This window comes from Pleurodeles waltl, chromosome 8 (assembly GCF_031143425.1).
Source record: "Pleurodeles waltl isolate 20211129_DDA chromosome 8, aPleWal1.hap1.20221129, whole genome shotgun sequence".
NCBI lineage: Eukaryota > Metazoa > Chordata > Amphibia > Caudata > Salamandridae > Pleurodeles > Pleurodeles waltl.
The window spans coordinates 591,128,984-591,148,709 of NC_090447.1; positions in this window are offsets into that span (position 1 = coordinate 591,128,984).

A 19,726-nucleotide genomic window follows, 5' to 3' on the forward strand; every position below is an offset into this window, starting at 1 on the left:
GTGAAAGTGTCTACAAAAACTAGGATAGTGTTAAAACCTTGACTACTAGGGAGGTCCACTATAAGATCCATAGTAACAGTATGCCAGGCATGGGGTGCAGTGGGCAAAGGTCTTAACAGACCTTGTGAAGCTGTTCTATTTGATTTCCCTCTTTGACATTTGTCACAAGTTGACACATATTGTCTTATCTGAGTTTTCATTTTTGGCCATCAAAATTCTCGTTGTATTAGATTTTGAGTCTTTTGAATTCCTTTGTGTCCTGCCAATTGATCATCATGATAAGCCTGAAGAATTGTTTCTTGCAGCTCCACAGTCGGAACATACAGTGCACCTTTAAAGTATGGCAAACCTTTTTTGATTTCTCTTCCTTGGCCTTCTTTGGACCACTTCAGCATTCCTTCGAATGTTAAGTTTTCTTGAATTTCTTTGGTTACATTTTCATACAATATGGCAGATATGAACTTCTCTTGTGGAATAATCAATTCTTTTTCTGGAGGCTCTTTAACTGCACCGGTATCAATTCGCGATAGAGCATCTGTCTTCCCATTTACTTTTCCTTGTCTGAAAGTGATAACAAAATCAAAGTCTGCAAAATATAGGGACCAACGCAGTTGTCTAGCTGTTCGAGTTCGAGCTGATTTAAAAAACTGTAAATTTCGGTGGTCCGTGTAAACGGTCACTTTATGCTTAGCTCCCAAAATGTAATGCCTCCACTCACGAAAAGTTTATTTGACTGCCAATAGCTCCTTATCCGCAATTGAATAATTTATCTCTGGTGGTGTTAATTTTCGAGAGAAATAGGCCACTGGATGTAATTGACCTGTATCTTTATGACGCTGGGAAAGGATACCTCCTATGGCAACATCTGAAGCATCTGCCTCCACATAATATGGCTCATCTGGATTGGAGTGGAACAAGATTGGAGCTGAGACGAAGGAATTCTTCAAAAAATTAAAAGCATTTTCAGCTTCTTTTGTCCACTCAAACTTCACTCCTTTCTTCAACAATCGAGTAATGGGTGTAACTGTTTGAGAAAAATTGGATATGAATCTTCGATAAAAATTAGCGAACCCCAAGAAACTCTGGATCTCTTTGACATTGCAAGGAGAAGGCCAATGTTGCACTGTCTTTATCTTGGTAGGATCCATACTAACTCCTTCTGGTGACAAAATGAATCCTAAGAACTCAACTCGTTCCACATGAAATGCACACTTCTCCAATTTCACATAGAGATGGTTTTCTTGCAACCTTGTGAGGATGGATCGAACATGGGAAATGTGCTCCTGTAGATTGTCGGAAAAGATTAAAATGTCATCTATATAAACCACGGCAATCCGGTCGAGGAATTCTCGTAATATATCATTAACGAAATGCTGGAAGGCAGCGGGAGCATTGCATAACCCATAAGGCATCAATTGATGTTCAAATAATCCGTATCGAGTCCGAAAAGCGGTTTTCCATTCATCCCCTGAAGCCACTCGAATCAAATGATATGCTCCTCGCAGGTCCAATTTGCTGTAGATTCTAGCATTCTTTACTTGATCTAATAAAACTGACACTAAAGGCAGTGGGTATCGATTCTTGATGGTAACCTGATTGAGGGCTCGATAATCAATGCAAGTTCGAAGACTCCCATCCTTCTTTGGTATGAAAAATAGTGGGGATGACACTGGAGATTCAGAACGACGAATAAAACCATTAGCAAGATATTGATCCAAATACTCCTTTAAATGTTGATTCTCTGCTTCGGTCAATGCGTATTTTCTGCTACATGGCAATATCGCACCTGGCTCCAGTTCAATTTTGCAGTCGTAGGGTCGATGTGGTGGCAATTTCTTAGCCTCCTTTTCATCAAAAACGGCGACTAAATCCTCATATTCTTTTGGGATTTCTGCTGTCTTTAGTGCACATATCATTGAAGAGTGTGATGATAAACAGGCCGCTAGGGACTTGGTGGACACTACCACTCCATCATGAAAGCAATTCTCTTTGCAGTAAGAGGAATTCATCTTGATCGTTCTTTTGCTCCAATCAATTTGTGGATTATGTTCTGTAAGCCAGGGCAGACCCAAAATGAGTTGAAATTGTGGAGCATCTATCAAATTAAAGATTATCTGCTCCTGATGTCCACCAAAACCTTGCATCTGAATTGGTTCGGTCTCATTGGAAATGGGTCCTGAAGAAAGATTGGTTCCATCCACAGCTCTTACTACTTCCAAAGTAGATTTCTTGATAAATCGAATACCCATTTTACGAGCGTATTTGATGTCACAGAAGTTGCCCGTAGCTCCAGAGTCTATCATAACTGAGATCCCTTGAATTTCCTTCTCAAGGGTCTTAACTGATACTGTTTGTACCAAATGTGGCGCTGCGGTTTGTAAGGTATTCACCACTCGTTGATCTAAAGGAGTTGTCTTGGGTTCTGCTTTCATCAGGGCAACTCCCTCTACTGATGAAGCTGGTCTTTTCCAGACTGAAGAGCTTTGGGTTTCTTGGTACAGTTTTTAACAAAATGCCCAGATGCACCGCAATATAAACATAGTTGATTCACTCTTCTTTTCTCTTTTTCTTCCTTAGATAAAGGACCTCGGATGGAACAAATTTGAATTGGTTCTTCTATCGTTATCCCTTCTCCGGCTCTCGTATGATCATTTCTTACACGATCAATTCTCAGGGGAAATGGTCGATACTCTCTTCTCTTTTCTGCTCTTCGTTCAGTTAACCGGTGGTCAATCTGTAACACAAGATCAATTAACTCCGAAATTTCGGTGGGTCTATTTGGAACTTGTGCTAAGGCATCTTTCAATTCATCTCTCAGTCCACGATAAAATATGGTGGCTCTTTTTGACTCCGGCCAGGCAGTCTCTACAATTAGTTTATTGAAATGAGCCAGATAGGCTACTAGATCTTTATTACCTTGCCTGATTTCCAGTAGTTCATTGTCAGTGGCTTTAGCTGCAGTTCGCCGATCAAATATTCTTAAGAACTCTTCCTTGAAATTTTGGAAATTATATAAAACAGGATCATTTCTGGAAATTATTGGCATGGACCATGCGGCCGCATCTCCTGTCAGATAAGACAATATAAATGCCACTTTGGACTGGTCTTCGTAAAAAATGACTGGTCTACATAAAAAATGCAATGAGCATTGGGTCAGAAAAATCTGCGCCTTATTTGGATCCCCACTGAAGCGCTCGGGTTGAGCCAAAGGAATAATAGGGGAAACCGCATGAATTACTTGAGTGGATATACCTGCAGACTGTGAAGGGCTAGGGATTTGTGAAAACACAGATTCATTTGATTTAGCGGTGTTCCCTAACTCATTTATTCGCTGTTTTATTTGGACTGTTTCTTCTATGATGTTATTGATTTGTTTCTGTAACCTTTCCAAAACAGTGGCTAATGCTTTTATATCAATTCCTTCTGCCATTCTGCTCAGGAGGAAATCTGTTCTTTCCCTAAAATTAGGGTGAAGGCACTTCAATCTGTCAGGATACTTCAATTCGATTTCCTCAGAAGCAGAAGATAACTCCTCAGTCCCGACCCGAGCTACTCACAATTAATTTTAATCCTTCGTGCTGAGTACCCCGGAGCGGGAAAGGGGAATGGGATGGTAGAGAGACTGCCACAGAAATGATGAACGCCAGTACTCAGTCTGCCTCTTCACATCTAAGATTGGATGCAGCACCTGCAAGAGTCACAGTCGCAATTACTAGGAACAATCCTCCTCTGTGGGCTATTTAGGGTCTCTCCTGTGGGCATCTCACCAGATAACAAATGCAAGAGCTCACCAGAGTTCCTCTGCATCTCCCTCTTTGGCTTCTTGTCAGGATACTTCAATTTAATTTCCTCAGAAGCAGAAGATAACTCCTCAGTCCCAACCCGAGCTACTCACAACAAATGTTAATCCTTCGTGCTTAGTACCCCGGAGGGGGAAAGGGGAATGGGATGGTAGAGAGACTGCCACAGAGATGATGAACGCCAGTACTCAGTCTGCCTCTTCACATCTAAGATTGGATGCAGCACCTGCAAGAGTCACAGTCGCAATTACTAGGGACATACAACATCAGTTTTTCACTTTCTACTCTCAACACTTAATTCTCTTTAATTTGATTATTTCTTCACTCACCCTGAGTTCTCTGTAGCCTTGCTTCTCTCTATGAATGATAGCTCTTCTTGAAAAATGCTTATTACTGATTCTGGAAGAACTTCTCAACCTTTGTTAGAGATTGGTTTTATGTTGCTATATATATATATATATATATATATATAGTTGGTGATCATGCGCTCTCCAAATCAGCTGATGTTATTTAATTTCTCCTGTCTTATTGTGACTTCTGTCAATACTTGTATTTGTAAATGCTTGTTTATTAAAGTTCGTTTCTCCTTTCTTACTTCGACATTTGCTGATAACTTGTATTTGTAAATGCTTGTTTATTAAAGTTAGTTTCTCCTTTCTTACTTCGACAACTGTCGATAACTTGTAGTTGTAAATGCTTGTTTATTTAAGTTTGTTTCTCTTTTAAACTCTATTTTGGTTTATTACCATTGAATTTGTAAATGCTTATTTGTTAACAGTTCGTTTCTCCTTTAAACTTGGCCTTCGTTTATAACCTTGACATTTGTAGATACTTGCTCTTTTAAAGTTCGTTTTTTCTTTGACTTTAATATCTTAAAGAAGAACCTAGTAAACATAAGGTTTATTCATACATTAACTCTGTAGCCTTGCCGACTTTCACAGGAACGGTCTACTATCAAACTCTTCGAATAAACCTTGACAATATTTATCAGTTTTCTGTAATATAATCTTCAAATGTAATTTTACCTCACAGGAGTTTCTGCTCTGAAGCGCGCTCTCTCTCCACACAGCTGATTCCTGTCAGACCTCAGTTGAAGTGCAAAGCTTGCAGCTGGAGAGCTTGTAACCTAGCAACCAACCGATTGCAAGACTAGAACTGTAACTAACCTTCAGGACTCACAGCGGCCATCTAGGATCTTCTCTCCTTGATTCTTCCTTTGAAATAAGCGCAAGATTACTCTGCAAACCTTCTTCCAGTTTGGGCTTTGCTGTCTCCACTGAGGATATCTCTTTGCTTTTCTCATGCACTTCTTTGATTTGACTTGGCAAGTTTGTGTGGTCATGACACTTCTGCCAAAGATCGACCACTGGATGCTCCAGGACACCTGCATAACCGCAACAAAGTAGCAAGAAGACTACCAGCAACATTCAGCGCCTCATCCTGCCGGCTTTTTTTACTGTTTCCTGGTGGTGCATGCTCTGAGGGCTGTGTGCCTTCACCCTGCACTGGAAGCCAAGAAGAAATCTTCCCCCTGCTAACACAGGCACCAAACTTCTGCATCACTGGTCCTCTGGCTCCCCTCTCATCCTGACAAGCTTGGTCCCTGGAACACAGGTGCTGGGTCCAAGTCTCTTTGACAGTCCAATGGCTCTTCTGTCCAAATTTGGTGGAGGTAAGTCCTTACCTCCCCACGCCAGACAGTAATCCTGTGTACTGTGTGAACTGCAGCTGCTCGGGCTTCTGTGCACTCTTGCAAGACTTCCTTCATGCACAGCCTAGCCCAGGTCCCCAGCACTCCGTCCTGCATTGCCAACTCGCTGAATTGGACTCCGACGTCGTGGGACCCTCTTTTGGGGCTCTGAGTTGACCGTTGTCCTCAGATCTTCTAAGTGCCTGTTCAGGTGCTTCTGTGGGTGATGCCTGCTTCTGCATGGGCTCTCTGTGTTGCTGAGCGCCCCCTCTGTCTCCTACACCAAGGGGCGACCTCCTGGTCCTTCCTGGGCCCTAGCAGCACCTGAAATCCTCAACCGTGACTCTTGCAGCTAGCAAGGCTTGTTTGCAGTCTTTCTGTGTGAAAACAACTCTGCATCCTCCAGCACACCGTGTGACATCTTTTGACTAAAGGAGAAGTTCCTGGCACCTTCCGTTGTTGCAGAATATTTGGCTTCTTCCACCTGGAGGCAGCCCTTTTGCACCTTCATCCGGGGTTTAGTGGGCTCCTGCCCCCCATGGACACTTACATGACTCATGGACTTGGTCCCCTTCCTTCACAGGTCCTCAGGTCCAGGAATCCATCTTCGGTGTTTTGCAGTCAGTTGTTGTCCTTGCAGAATCCCCTATCTCGACTTTACTGTCTTTCTGGGGTATTAGGGTAACTTTACTCCCAGCGACCCTCTACACACTACGCTAGGCCTGGGGTTCATTCGTGGTTCGCATTCTACTTTTGGAGTATATGGTTTGTGTTGCCCCTAGGCCTATTTCTCCCTATTGCATTCTATTGTGTTCTACATTGTTTGCACTACTTTTCTAACTGTTACTTACCTGATTTTGGTTTGTGTGCATTACATTTGTGTATATTACTTACCTCCTAATGGAGTACATCCTCTGAGACAATGTTGGCATATTGTCCCTAAAATAAAGTACCTTCATTTTTAGCAACTCTGAGTATTGTGTTTTCTTATGATATAGTGCTATATGATATAAGTGGTATAGTAGGAGTTTTGCATGTCTCCTAGTTCAGCCTAAGCTGCTCTGCTATAGCTACCTCTATCAGCCTAAGCTGCTAGAACACCTCTGATCTACTAATAAGGGATAACTGGACCTGGCACAAGGTGTAAGTATCACAAGGTACCCACTATAAGCCAGGCCAGCCTTCTACAATATTGAATTACCATCTAAAGCGAAATACACCACCAAGACAGAGCTTATAACGTTCAGACAGTGACAAAAAACACAACCTACTCTCATATGACCCATGGATCATGAGGCCCCTCCAACAAAATCAGGAAAAGTCAGAAACCTAGGAGTAATCGTGGATTCACACCCATATTTAATACCACATGTTAACAGTGTAAAACAGAATACCTTCTAAATAATGAAAACACTATGTTGCAGCCTCCCATACCTAGGGAACTTATAGAAACTGCACGCCATCCTCACACTCTACACCAACAGCTCATACCTTGTCATAACCATATTCCTAATACGCACAATACAAATCTTCCAAAATACTACTGCAATATTTCTTCTCTGCCTTCTCCAAAGGAAACACATGACTGCAGTCTTGCAATCACTCCACTGCTTATCCATGGCAAGAAAGGTCATGTTCGAGACACTTTGTATTGTTCACAGAGTTTCCAAGGAAAAGGACTGCTATACTTATAAGCTAAATTCAAGCAATTCAAATAAATCAGAACACTGCACTCCAGGCTCTGTAGGAGACACTGCTTTCTCAGTACATGGGGGCTAGATCTGGAACAGTCTACCAGCCAACATTCAAGTCACTGAGGAGCCTATACACTTCAGAAGACAGTTGAAAATATGACTATTTCCAAGACAGCTACACCACCAAACATCCCCGCAACAAAACCTTGGAAGACAATTGCACCCTCAAACTCAGGGCCAGATTTAAGGGAAAATGAAGGTGCTTGTCGCTGCACCAAATTTGGCAGTGTTGCGCACCGTCATTTTCACAATGCAGGGATGCACCGTATTTATTTAATAGAATACGGTGCACCTCTGTTTTTCCCCCTGCGCCAGCCCTGAATTTGCTGCTGTGCGCTAACGCAGCAACCTTTGCACCATTGTGCAAGGATGACTGCGTTGAAGGGGAGATTGTTTTTGTGCACACCCTCCTGCACAAAAATAATCTTAAATGGAGATTTGCTTTTTCTATGTATGCTGCAGAATGCAGCACACATAGAAAGAGCAAAGAATTAGGAGAAACAAGAGCATTTCTCCTTGTTGCGCCCTGCTAAATCCACCCTTGGGGTAGCGTTAGATCTTGGCACTGCCACAGGTTTACAAAAACTCATAAATCTGAGGCAGCATCCAAATGCAATGGGTTTTGCTGTGGCACGCCCACAGCAACACACATAGCACGCCCTTTCCACGCAAAGTTCTGCATGTGAAGGGGCCGTATTTACAAAGTGGCATTAAGCCACAAAAAGTGGCTTAATGCCACCTTGCAAATACGTTCCAGTGCATAGTGCCACCGGAGCATCACTAAAAGTGACACTCCGGTGGCGCTAGGGGCACTTAAATATACCCCTCAATCTTCAGCTTATGATCCACAAATTTAAAACAACTCAACCAGCAAGCTAATTTTTGTGGACAGGTAAGCTAAAGAAAGGTGAACTATGTCCATGGATGGACTGGGAACCCAAAGCAGCCCTGGCAAATTTTGTCAGACCAGCCCCTCTTCAGGTTGCAAAGCTAGTGAGCCTGACCACTACAATGGTGCTGGGGGGTTCTCTCCACCTGGAAAACTTGGAAAAATAATGGCAAAAACGGTGCATTCTACAACACCTTTTTCAATATATATTCAATTGTGTTAGATTTTAAAGCATAGTAAACAACAATCTTACAGAGCAACAAGATACATCAATTGGGGCTCTCACCATCACCCTCTACTAGTGTCTTTTATCTCTCCATTGCTAATTTCTCACTTGTTTTTCATTTGTTTTATAGTGACTCTCTTGCTAGCTTAGGGTGTTGGAGCACTTGACATCACACATGCATACAGAGACATTGAATCATAGGTGTGTATATCAGTATATAGATAATGTTATATAAGACAAAGGTAACTACAAGGTGAAGGATTCACACGTCATCCATACTGGCAGGCATTTTTTAAGAGTGCTTGGTCTGGGGAAGCATGAACTCAGGATTCAGAACGCAACATAGTGGTTAGGTTTTACTTTACTAAAAAACAATTCATTTCTACGACAAAAAACTCTTTCTAGCAAAATTAGGATAGTCAATGTAGGAGGCTGGCCTGGTTTGTAGTGGGTACCTAAGGTACTTACACCTTATACCAGGTCCAGTTATCCCTTATTAGTGAAATGTAAGGGAGTATAGGAGGCTGGCCTGGTTTGTAATGGGTACCTTGGGTACTTACACATTATACCATGTTCAGTTATCCCTTATTTGTGAAGTAGTAGTGTTCTAGCAGCTTAGGCTGTCTAGAGGTAACTGTAGCAGAGCAGCTTAGGCTGAACTAGGAGACATGCAAAGCTCCTTCAATACCACTATAGTTACACAGTACTTATACACAATAAAAGACAATACTCAGTTTTACCAGAAATAAAGGTACCTTATTTTAGTGACATAAGACCAAAAATATCTTAGAGACAATGCTCCTTCTGGAGGTAAGTATTATACACAATATATACACTAGTAACCAAAATCAGGTAAGTAAACAGTCATTGGTGCAAACAGTAGAAAACACAATAGATCAAAATGGCCGTTGGGGCAACACAAACCATATACTAAAATAGTGGAATGTGGAATTCCCCCCTCGGCAAGTGTAGTGTGTAGAGGGGCGCTGGGAGTGTAGGAAAACACCAAAGGTAAGTAAAGTACCGCACCCCAAAGCCCAGGAAAGCAGGAGTAAAGTACAGCAAGTTTCCTCAGGACACACTACAAGTCGTGATAAGAGATTTTGCAAGAACCAAGCAAGACTGCAAGCAACAAATGATGGAGTCATGGACCTGAAGACCTGTGGAGCGAGGAGACCAAGTCCAGAAGTCAAAGAAGAGTCCAGGAAGGACAGAAGCCCCTGCCAACCTAGAAGAAGGTACAAAAGTGGATTCTCCGGTCAGAAGAAAAGTACAGAGGAGCACCAAAGAAGATGGCTGCGGGTTCCTGCTTGGTGCAAGTGATGTTCCGAATCCAGTTGTTCGATGCAGACTGTTTGCGTCACTGGAGTCCACCAACAAGCCTTGGTTCAAGCAAGTACGCAGTTTGTGTCAAAAAGGAGCTGCCTGGACCCAGGAGGGACCTGGGGGTCTCAACTCGGACTGAGGAGACAGAGGGGGCTTTCAGCACTTCAGAGAGCCCTCAGAAGACAAGGCAGTGCCCACAGGAGTCCTAGAACATGGGGGCAAAGAAGATGCAAAGTGTGGTCGTCACAGCACAACACTGGAAGCTCCCACGCCGCCGGAGAGCAACTCAGTGAGCTGTGCATCGCAGGATGGAGTGCTGGTGAACTGGGCTATGCTGTGCACGAAGGATTCTTGCAAGAAGTGCACAGAAGCCCAAGGAGCTGCAGAAGACGCTGTGACCAGTGTAGTGTCACAGCACAGGGAGGCAAGGTCTTACCTCCACCAAATTTGTACAGCTGGACCTTTGGACAGTCTGGGTCACTTTGGTCCACCATCTGTGTTCCAGGGAGCACACTCGTCACCAGGAGAGGATTCCGAGAGTACTGGTTGTCATCACAGAAGCAGTGAGAAGCAGGGGCGTGATTTTGGTTCTTCTGGTGCAGGGTGAAGGCAAGCAGTCCTCAGAGCATGAACACCTTGGAAATTGTTGCAAATGTTGGCTGGAGCTGAAGTTGCAGGTCACAGGAGTCGTCCAGGATACTTTGTTGCAGTTACAGCGGTTCCTGGAGCAGTCTGCAGTTGATCTGACAGTCAGAAGGTGCAGCAGAGGATGCAGAGGAGTCCTGGAAGAATCTTGCATACTGAATCTGAGGAAACACCCAGAGGAGAGACCCTAAATAGCCCTGAGAGGAAGTTTGGCTACCTACCCAGGTATGCACCTATCAGGAGGGGCCTCTGACGTCACCTGTTGGCACTGGCCTCCAGAGGGTCCCCACACCTTGGAATCCAAGATGACTAACACCAGCCACACTCTGCAGGAGCTCTGGGCACCACTCCTGGGGTGGTGATGGAGAGGGGAGTGGTCACTCCCCTTTCCTTTGTCCTGTTTCATGCCAGAGCAGGGACTGGGGGTCCCTGAACCGGACTAGACTGTATTATCCAAGGAGGGCACTGTTTGTGCCCTTCAAACATTTCCAGAGGCTCTTGGAGGCTACCCCTCCCAAGCCTGTAACACCTATTTCCAAAGGGAGAGGATGTAACAACCTCCTCCCAAAGAAAATGCATTGTTCTGTCTTCCTGGGATTGAGCTGCTCAGTCCCCAGGAGGGCAGAAACCTGTTTTTGAGGTGGCAGCAGCTGGGGCTGCAGTGAAAACCTCAGAGAGCTGGTTTGGCAGAACTGGGGGTCCTTGGTGGAGCCCCAGGGTGCCTGGGATTGGCCCCTCAATACCAGATTTGGATTGGGAAGGCAATTCCATTATCTTAGACACCTCTCTTGGCCATATTCAGAGTTACCATTGTGAAGCTACATACATGTATTGACAAATATGTAGTGCATGCTTACAATGGTGTCCCGGCACTCACGAAGTACAGAGAATTGACACTGGACAATGTGGGGACACCTTTGCTAGTGCAAGGGTTCCCTCACACAAAGTAACTTTGCACCTAGCCTTCAGTAAATGAAGGTCAGACATACAGGTGACTTATAAGTTACCTTAATGTAGTGAACATGGCTGTGACATATTATGTGCACTATTTCACTCAGGCTGCAGTGGCAGCGCTGATAAAAGGTTTGTATGAGCTCTTTATGGGTGGCAAAAGAAATGCTGCAGCCCATAAGGATTTCCTTTAACCCCAATGCCCTGGGTACCTAGGTACCATATACTAGGGACTTCTAAGGGGCGCCCAGTGTGCCAATCAGAATTGGACTATGGAGTGACTAAAGTGTAGTGACAAATTTGGTAAGTAGAGAGAGCATAAGCACCGGAGTTCTGGTTAGCAGAACTTTGGTAACACAGTTAAGCATACTGACAAATCACATAGGCCACACACTATGAGCACTGGCGTCCTGGCTAGCAGGATCCCAGTGAGACAAGCAAAACACACTGACAAATAGAGTTTTAACTCTGAGCACTGAAGTCCAGGCTAGCAGGAACCCAGTGAGACAGTAAAAACACACTGACAAACACTCACAAACAGACCAAACATGGGGGTAACCATGCTAGAAAGAGGCTACGTTCTCACAATCAAAGACTGGGAAAAATAAATAACTTTATAATATGTACCTTGCAGTTTGCATGCAGCTCTTTGATGGCAGTTCGTAGCCCACAGTGCTAAAATTATGATTGCAACTTATGAACTGCACAGTAACTAAAGGATCTCTATGACAGTATCCCACTGATCTGTGCACCTAAAATACTGTTCTGTAAACTGCATAGTACGCATTTTTTGCAGCACACATATTAACCCTCTTAGATGAGTCAAAAATGGCACTAGACAAAACTCTGATCTCTCTCCAGCAGGTATATTATTCACCAGAGTTATGTAATGTCACTTTATTGTTGCCAGAAAACCGGTGGATATACAAGAAACTGCAGTGCTTTCAAAACAGCTACACTATTACAAAACCAGCCTACAAGCAACAAAAACAGCCCTCTCTTCCAGCCTCCAGGGGAAATGCCCGGTGTCTGGTATGGCCAGTCCATCCTTGCCTATGCCTCTCCAGGGTATTATATAGTTATGTAAGTTCATACGACCGGGAGCTGCTTTGGCCTCCTGTGATCTTTGAGAAAGGTATTAAGGTGGCTCCCGATGGAATCATGAAGGATGGTGATTCAATGTTTGATCCTTTCTTGCCTAGATTATGGCAATCCCCTTAATTAAGGAAGGAAGTCCAAAGGATGCGATAAAAAACTTTAAGTCATCCAGAATGCTGCAGCCCGTGTACTGTTAGGCATTCTGAGAACACAGTCAGCAGGGGCAGCGCTCAAAACACTTCATTGACTTCCCATAAGTGACAGAGTAAAATTTAAAGCATTATACATTTTACATAAGGCAAAGCACAATGCTGTTCCATCCATTCTGCAGCACTTGGCAATTCCCTACTGTGTCAGCAGGGACCTGAGATCATACAATCTTGAACTGTTTGTTATCCCCAGAATTAAAAGGGCCAGAAGTGGAGGTTGGTCTTATACCTATCTCGCCCCTAGGTCTTGAAATCCGCTGCCTTTAAGCCACTGAAGGGAGGCCAATTTCATGAGTTTTAGGGCGAGATTAAATACATTTCTTTTTCCCTAACTTTCTGTGTAAAGTTTTGCAATTTACTCACTCAACTTGTTCGATAGCACTGTGAAACCTGAATCTGGGGTAGCTATTTGCTTTATAAAATTGGTGAATAAAATAGAAAATAAAATTTCTGGCCCACAATAATACTAATACCATAACGCTCAGCAGTCAGCAGGCAACTGTAACTTATACCTCTCATATTCTCATATTCACATAAGACATATCTGCTACAAGGGTTGTCCATTACCAGTACTGTGTAGCCTATCAGCAGCCACCACTAAATAAACAGGCATGGAATAACTGAAGATACCTGCCACCAACTGAGTGGCAATTGAAGGTCTTTAATCTAGTCCATGATGGTAGGTACCAAATATGTGTGCAATATGTCCACTTCTTTTCATATCATAATGTCTTTCAGATATGAGATGATAGTAACAATACACATCCCAGCATCACTCTCCATTTCTATCTCCCTACCTCCAACAATGTCAGCTCTGGTCCAGAACTAACTATACACTAGGGACAGATTTATTAAAACTTATTAAGATCATTTTTGGTGTTTACTAAGCAATTCAAAGCAACCATGTGTGGTTTTGTGTAGTTTATTAAGTACAAACTAATGCAAGGCAGCCCATATTACCTTGCATTGAGGGTGTGTTCTGTGGGGGGAGCAGGGGCGTTCTCATACATCCACCCATGTTATTTGCTGCATTTCAGTATTTACCAAAGCTAGTAAACTTGGGAATGTGGCTAAGTGGTATGCCTTCCTCAGTGACGCATACAAAGGAGAAATGTATTTGTTTATTATTGTAACTTCCTCATTATGGCCCTCATTACAAAATTGGCGGTAAATCCCGCTTACCGCCGTGCAGAAGACCGCCAACACCCCGCTGCGGCGGCGGAATTCCGCTACAGCTATTACGACCCACAGCACGGAATCCGCCAAAATCCAGATACCCACACATGTCCGCCATACCAAAGGTCAGTGATAAACTGGTGATAACAAAACCTCCACCGTCACGCCAACAGACATACGCCCACACTATCACAACCCACTAATCCACGCGGCGGTCTTTCAAACGCGGTATTCCATTGGCGGTACACACCGCCGCACTCAAAATACACACACATTTACAAAACTCAACCACATTGGACAAATCGAAATACACACACCTGATACACAAACACACACCACACCCACACACTCAATACAATATAAAACACACACCTACATCACCCACAAACCCCTACGAAAAAATTTGAGAAAGAAGCCCAGAGAGACACCACCATCAACAAACTAGCATCCACAGGCACACAACACCATCACTCACACAACATCCACGCATCTCAGACAACACACACAAACACACACCCTCACACATCACAACACACACCACCTCACACATCACCCACCCCACACCATGGTACTGCAAAGACACCCCAGGTTCTCTGAGGAGGAGCTCAGGGTCATGGTGGAGGAAATCGTCCGGGTAGATCCACAGCTATTCGGATCACAGGTGCAACACACCTCCATTGCTAGGAAGATGAAGCTATGGCGCAGAATCGTAGAAACGGTCAACGCAGTGGGAGAGCATCCAAGAACACAGGATGACATCAGGAAGAGGTGGAACGACCTATGGGGGAAGGTGCGTTCCGTGGTCTCAAGACACCAGATTGCAGTTCAGAGGACTGGCGGCGGTCCCCACCTCCTTCCTCACAACTAACAACATGGGAGGAGCAGGTCTTGGCTATACTGCATCCTGAGGGCCTCACAGGAGTAGCAGGAGGAATGGACTCTGGTAAGTCAAATCTTAATTGTTTCATCCCCCACCCTACCTGCATGCTATCACATACCCCACCCTCACCCCCATCACTCCAACATCCAACAAATGTCCCACTATCGCAACCCACACATCCTAACACCTAGCCCTGCATGCAACACCAAAGCATGGACACCCATCACCAAAGCATGTCCACTACAGATACCCATACAGATCCCCAAACCAACTATCACACAAGGTCCTGTACAAGAAGTCAAGCACTGGAGTACAAGGTCACCCACCCATTGCACACAATGGCACACACAGATGAAATAATCATGCCTTTACTCCCCTGCAGGACCTGTCGCATGGGCTCTCATTATCCTAAATGAGACTACTGGATTTCTAGGTAGCAGGATCGTTCACGGTGTGGGGGACTGAGTCTGACCCACTTGGAAGGACCTCTGTCACCCTAAATCCGGTTTTGCTCCGGCTAACTAGCAGTGCCTCATCTCTCCCATGGGGAAGGGATGATTGGGCAGCCGAGCGCATGACATCTTTGGAACCTCTCAGGGAAGTCGTGGTCACTCAGATCCAAACCAACTCTCTCATTTACAGTATGATCTCATATACAAATGACAAAGGCAGTTTAAGTTTTATATATTGTTTTAATAAAACAACTGCATTTTAGATATTAAGGCGTGAGCCGCAATAACCAGAACCATACAACACAGTAGGATTGAAATAGTCACAAGGAGAGTGAAACATAAGAATAACGCTATCATGGTGTTAACAATTTCTACTCTCTCTCAGCTAGTTCTATTTCGAGCACAGCATGTTAAGCTTTTAACTTGCATTTCAGATTCCCTGGGAAGACATCGACCCTCATACCTGAGCAAAGGCCTGTGATCTGGATCAGCATCTGCAACAAGGCAGTCAGCGTCTAGTTGTGGTTCCCTGGTCGGAATCTCCCTCTTGCGTGTATTGCGACAAGGAAGTGTTTTTATAACTAACATGTCAGTGTGATCACAAAATGTCCCTACGCAAGAATGCCAAAGACTAAACTCCTACCACGTCTATCGGCAATGTACCAGACTGAATCCTTGACTAAAGCACAGAGTGAACAAGAATGTGTTGTTGAGGACTCCAGTGCTGAAGTAGGCTAAACAGTGTGATATAAAAAATCAAACAAGACCGTAGAACTGGTTATTTGAAAAATAACAGTACGAAGCCGAATAAAAGCATTTAAAAAGCATTTAGAGCAAAGTGCACAGAGGCTCTAAGCTGCGAGCAAAGGAATAAAATACATTCAGGGCAAAGTGCACAAAGGCCTAAAAGCCTGAAGCTAACGCGCAACGGATACATAAAACTGACCACACTACACCCTCCCCTTGTCGGTAGCAAGTGGTTCTAATAATAGAAAAATATGCCCCAGATACAAAAAAATAATACATCAAATATATTTCGACAAGTTCAGAGGACAGCAAAGTAGAAAACCAATTTATATTGGGAAGCATGTGACACGAAAGCCAAATTTGCTACTATGTCAATTTCAATTAAAAAAAATCAAATTCTTAGACAGAAGCCACGGAAAGCAGGAGATCCTCCACTTCGACAGATGTCAATAACGGAAAATCCGCGCCAAAAACTATCATGGGGCAGGTGTGTTCCAAAGCCCCAAAACCATCCAGGGCGGCACCCCGTGCAGGGCCTACGAATGAGACAATACCATCTTCCTCCAGGAAGGGAATCTCATAAACTACCTCACGAAGCAAACGCAACCGTAGTGCACAAGTCTGGGAATGAGCCCTAATCGGGAACATCAACAGATCAGTATCGACCACTGGGGGGCGTTGCAGTGAGAGACAGAGAGCCAGGGCATGTTTAAACGAGCACCAAAGGCACCGAAACACGGGTTGCACACAATCCAAAACCGGTCGGAATGACAGAGACCAGTCACACTCCAATTGTCCCAGGAGTGTTGCTCCAAAATGCTGCATCATGCGTTCACGACACAGCTGCGCTGACGGGAGCGCCAATATGGGATCTTGTCGCGGTGGGACAGCCATTGCGGAAGAACAGCAGCAACAGCAAAACACCAGCCAACAAAGCCAAAGTAATCAGAAATCCCCCAAAAATGCTTCTGAAAATAGAATGAATAGCCGAAGGTATTAAACCGAATATGGAAAAGAAGGTATGAGCAAAACCAACACCAACGGCTTTGAAAAAATTTGCAATTCCAGCAGCGCTGGACGCATTAAATATACGTCCCACGAGTTCACAAAAGTGACTCGGAAAGTTAGTATTTAAAAGGGACTGTATTTCCGCTGATGACCTTGCCACTTGAAGTGCGTAGGTCTCGCTAGCAGATGTAGGGGCCACATGCTTTTGAAACAATAGAGCTTTCAGTCGACTCAACTTGTCGAAATGTACCTTGGAAGTAGCAATATGAGGCCAGATGTCCGCTACCTCCTTAATTCGAGTGGGGGGAAACAACACATTCCCGCAGCACGTAACGGCCTTGGTGACAACTACCACGTAAACTATTCTGGCACGCATGCCACAACAGGGTTCACTGTTAAGAAGAACGTAGCTGCCGTTTGAAAGCACCTGGAAAGTGTTTTTAATTACCGGGACTGGAACTCCCATAAGATAACAAGCTAAGTTAGCAATCAAGGCATTACACGCCCCATGCAAAGACAGCTGTTTACAAACCATCGAATGGCTGACAGAAGTTTCGCATTCGCCACCGCTAAGAAAAACCTCCCTCATACCATTAAGACATCTGTATAGAAAGGGAAGCTCCCACACCTCATGTATGTAACTGTCTCCCAACCGTTCATATCTACCCACCGGAATGTGCTTTAAACAAGAAGTAAATTGCAGAGTGGAGAGAGGCAAATTAATAACCCTGTGAATCAACCACTCAGCTGACGGAATCTCAGCCACAGTAAAAGGCAACTTCTCCAACTTTTCAATATTTAACATAACATACGCTGCTTCCTTCTTAGCCATCAGTTGTTGTTGACGGGTCAAATTAAAGGAAATTAATATCTCCCTGGCACGGATGTGCTTCCACGGAACGCGACCTGCCTTCAATGTCGGTAGAGTCCAACCCAACTGCATGATGGACCGCGTTTGACTCTGCCCATGATATAAAGAAGACATATCTGATTTAATAATGTCTATAACAGAGGAAACAACGTTGTCAATTGTGTATACACGGTCTGATAGGGTATGCATCCCATTATCCACAACAGACAAAGCTTGAATCAAATTTTCCTGATCAATTTGCCTCAACCAGGCCGCTGCCTCTTGTTGTGAAAGCTTCCAAATCTCATTATATACTTCATACAAAAAACGTTTCTTCCGTGGTACTATTGGTCCTGACAAAAAATCTTGCAAGTCAGTATCATTAGACAGTAACGTGAGATGTGTCTTAACTGCATCCAGCGTGGATGACTTCAACCATTGTTGACAAAGTTTCCCCACGCTGTATGTAGTAATGATGTCAGCATGTTCTGGTGATATGTAGCGAGGGTCTGCCCTACTAGTCCTGAATCCCCCCGAAGAGGTGACAAAACGTTGATGACACCTATTAGTGTCTATGGGCCACAATAACCACCCGCCTGGACGTGTCAATGAAGTGTTAAGCGTACCATTCTGGACCCAGTCTGTAAGCTCACTAAACGTGGCATTAATATATTGCTCCCAATTTTTCATTTTGGAAGGGACAGGTATGCCAGGCAAATTCAATTCCCTAATTGTTGCTAAGCCCAAACAGCTAGTCTGTTGTACAGTGTCACTTAAGAAAATCATTTGGACAGGAATAATACATGCCCTAAACAATGTATCCGTACCCCGCATTTGCCAATTTTTCGTTCCCCAAACACTTTTCAAATTAACAGTTTTGGACCAGTATTCATACCCCTCAACAGATAGTTTGGACACAAACAAATTTGAATACAGTAATTTAGTATCAGTCAATAACAATTGCTTATTAGCATGCGGAGTAACTCTAAAATAATACGACTTAGCACTTTGTTGATGATGCCCAGAAAAATACGCAAATTTGTCAGAATAAGTTTTAGAACTCCCCTGTGGAGGAGTCGGGCAATGTTCCCATTGCATATACTCAAATATTGATTTAGGGCTACTGGCTTTATGAATAAAGTGGTGTCCATAATAATTGTAACAAAACATGTCACCATAATTATCTCTAAACTGGTAAGCATCTTCATTTTCATAGACAGTATAAAACTGCAATTCTGTCAACATAGAATCAACTGTCTTCACATCCCAATCATCAGAAACAATGCCGGGTATAACGATATCATTCATGGACAATTTGAGAACATACGGTATCTGAATCATCTCAGTGGGACCATATATATCAAACATCACTCTATCCCACACAATCCCATCTGGAATTGGTACAGCAGCAATGTTCACAAAGGACAAGTCTCTTCGAACCATATGTGATGAAAAATGTGGTTTCAACACCGTCTCCACGAGCTCAATGTCAGATCGTTCAGGAAGAAAATGACCATGTATCACCAGAAAAAATTTAACCACAAACCCCAGCCATAGGAAAAGAGTCATCACAGTCATAAAAAGCCACAGACAGTTCCAAGGAACAACAAAATATGTATGTTTGAGCCAACACAGCAGCTTACGTGGACCCAGGGCTGGTGTTGAAGAGGATGAGGAGTCCGACACGGTATCATCAGTGGTATTGAAGCAGCCTGAGGCAGTTCTCGCAAAAGGTGCAACCGTAAACAAAGAAGCAGATGGTGGCTCTCGCCTTGGCACGCTATAAACCACATGTTCAGCAATATCTGTAGAACTTACAGCAACTTGATCAAAGGATTCCAAATCATTCGCCGTCAGTGGAACAATCGCAAGATCAGCTTCTACCCTCCCCAAGCTCGGAGAGGAAATAGCGTCGGTGCAAATCACCTGCAGCGGAACTTCTTCCCCAGTAGCGAGATGGATTCCGGAACTACTGGGTGTTCCTCTTGGTCTGCTGTGCAGAATCGGCCACATGTTGTAACTTGA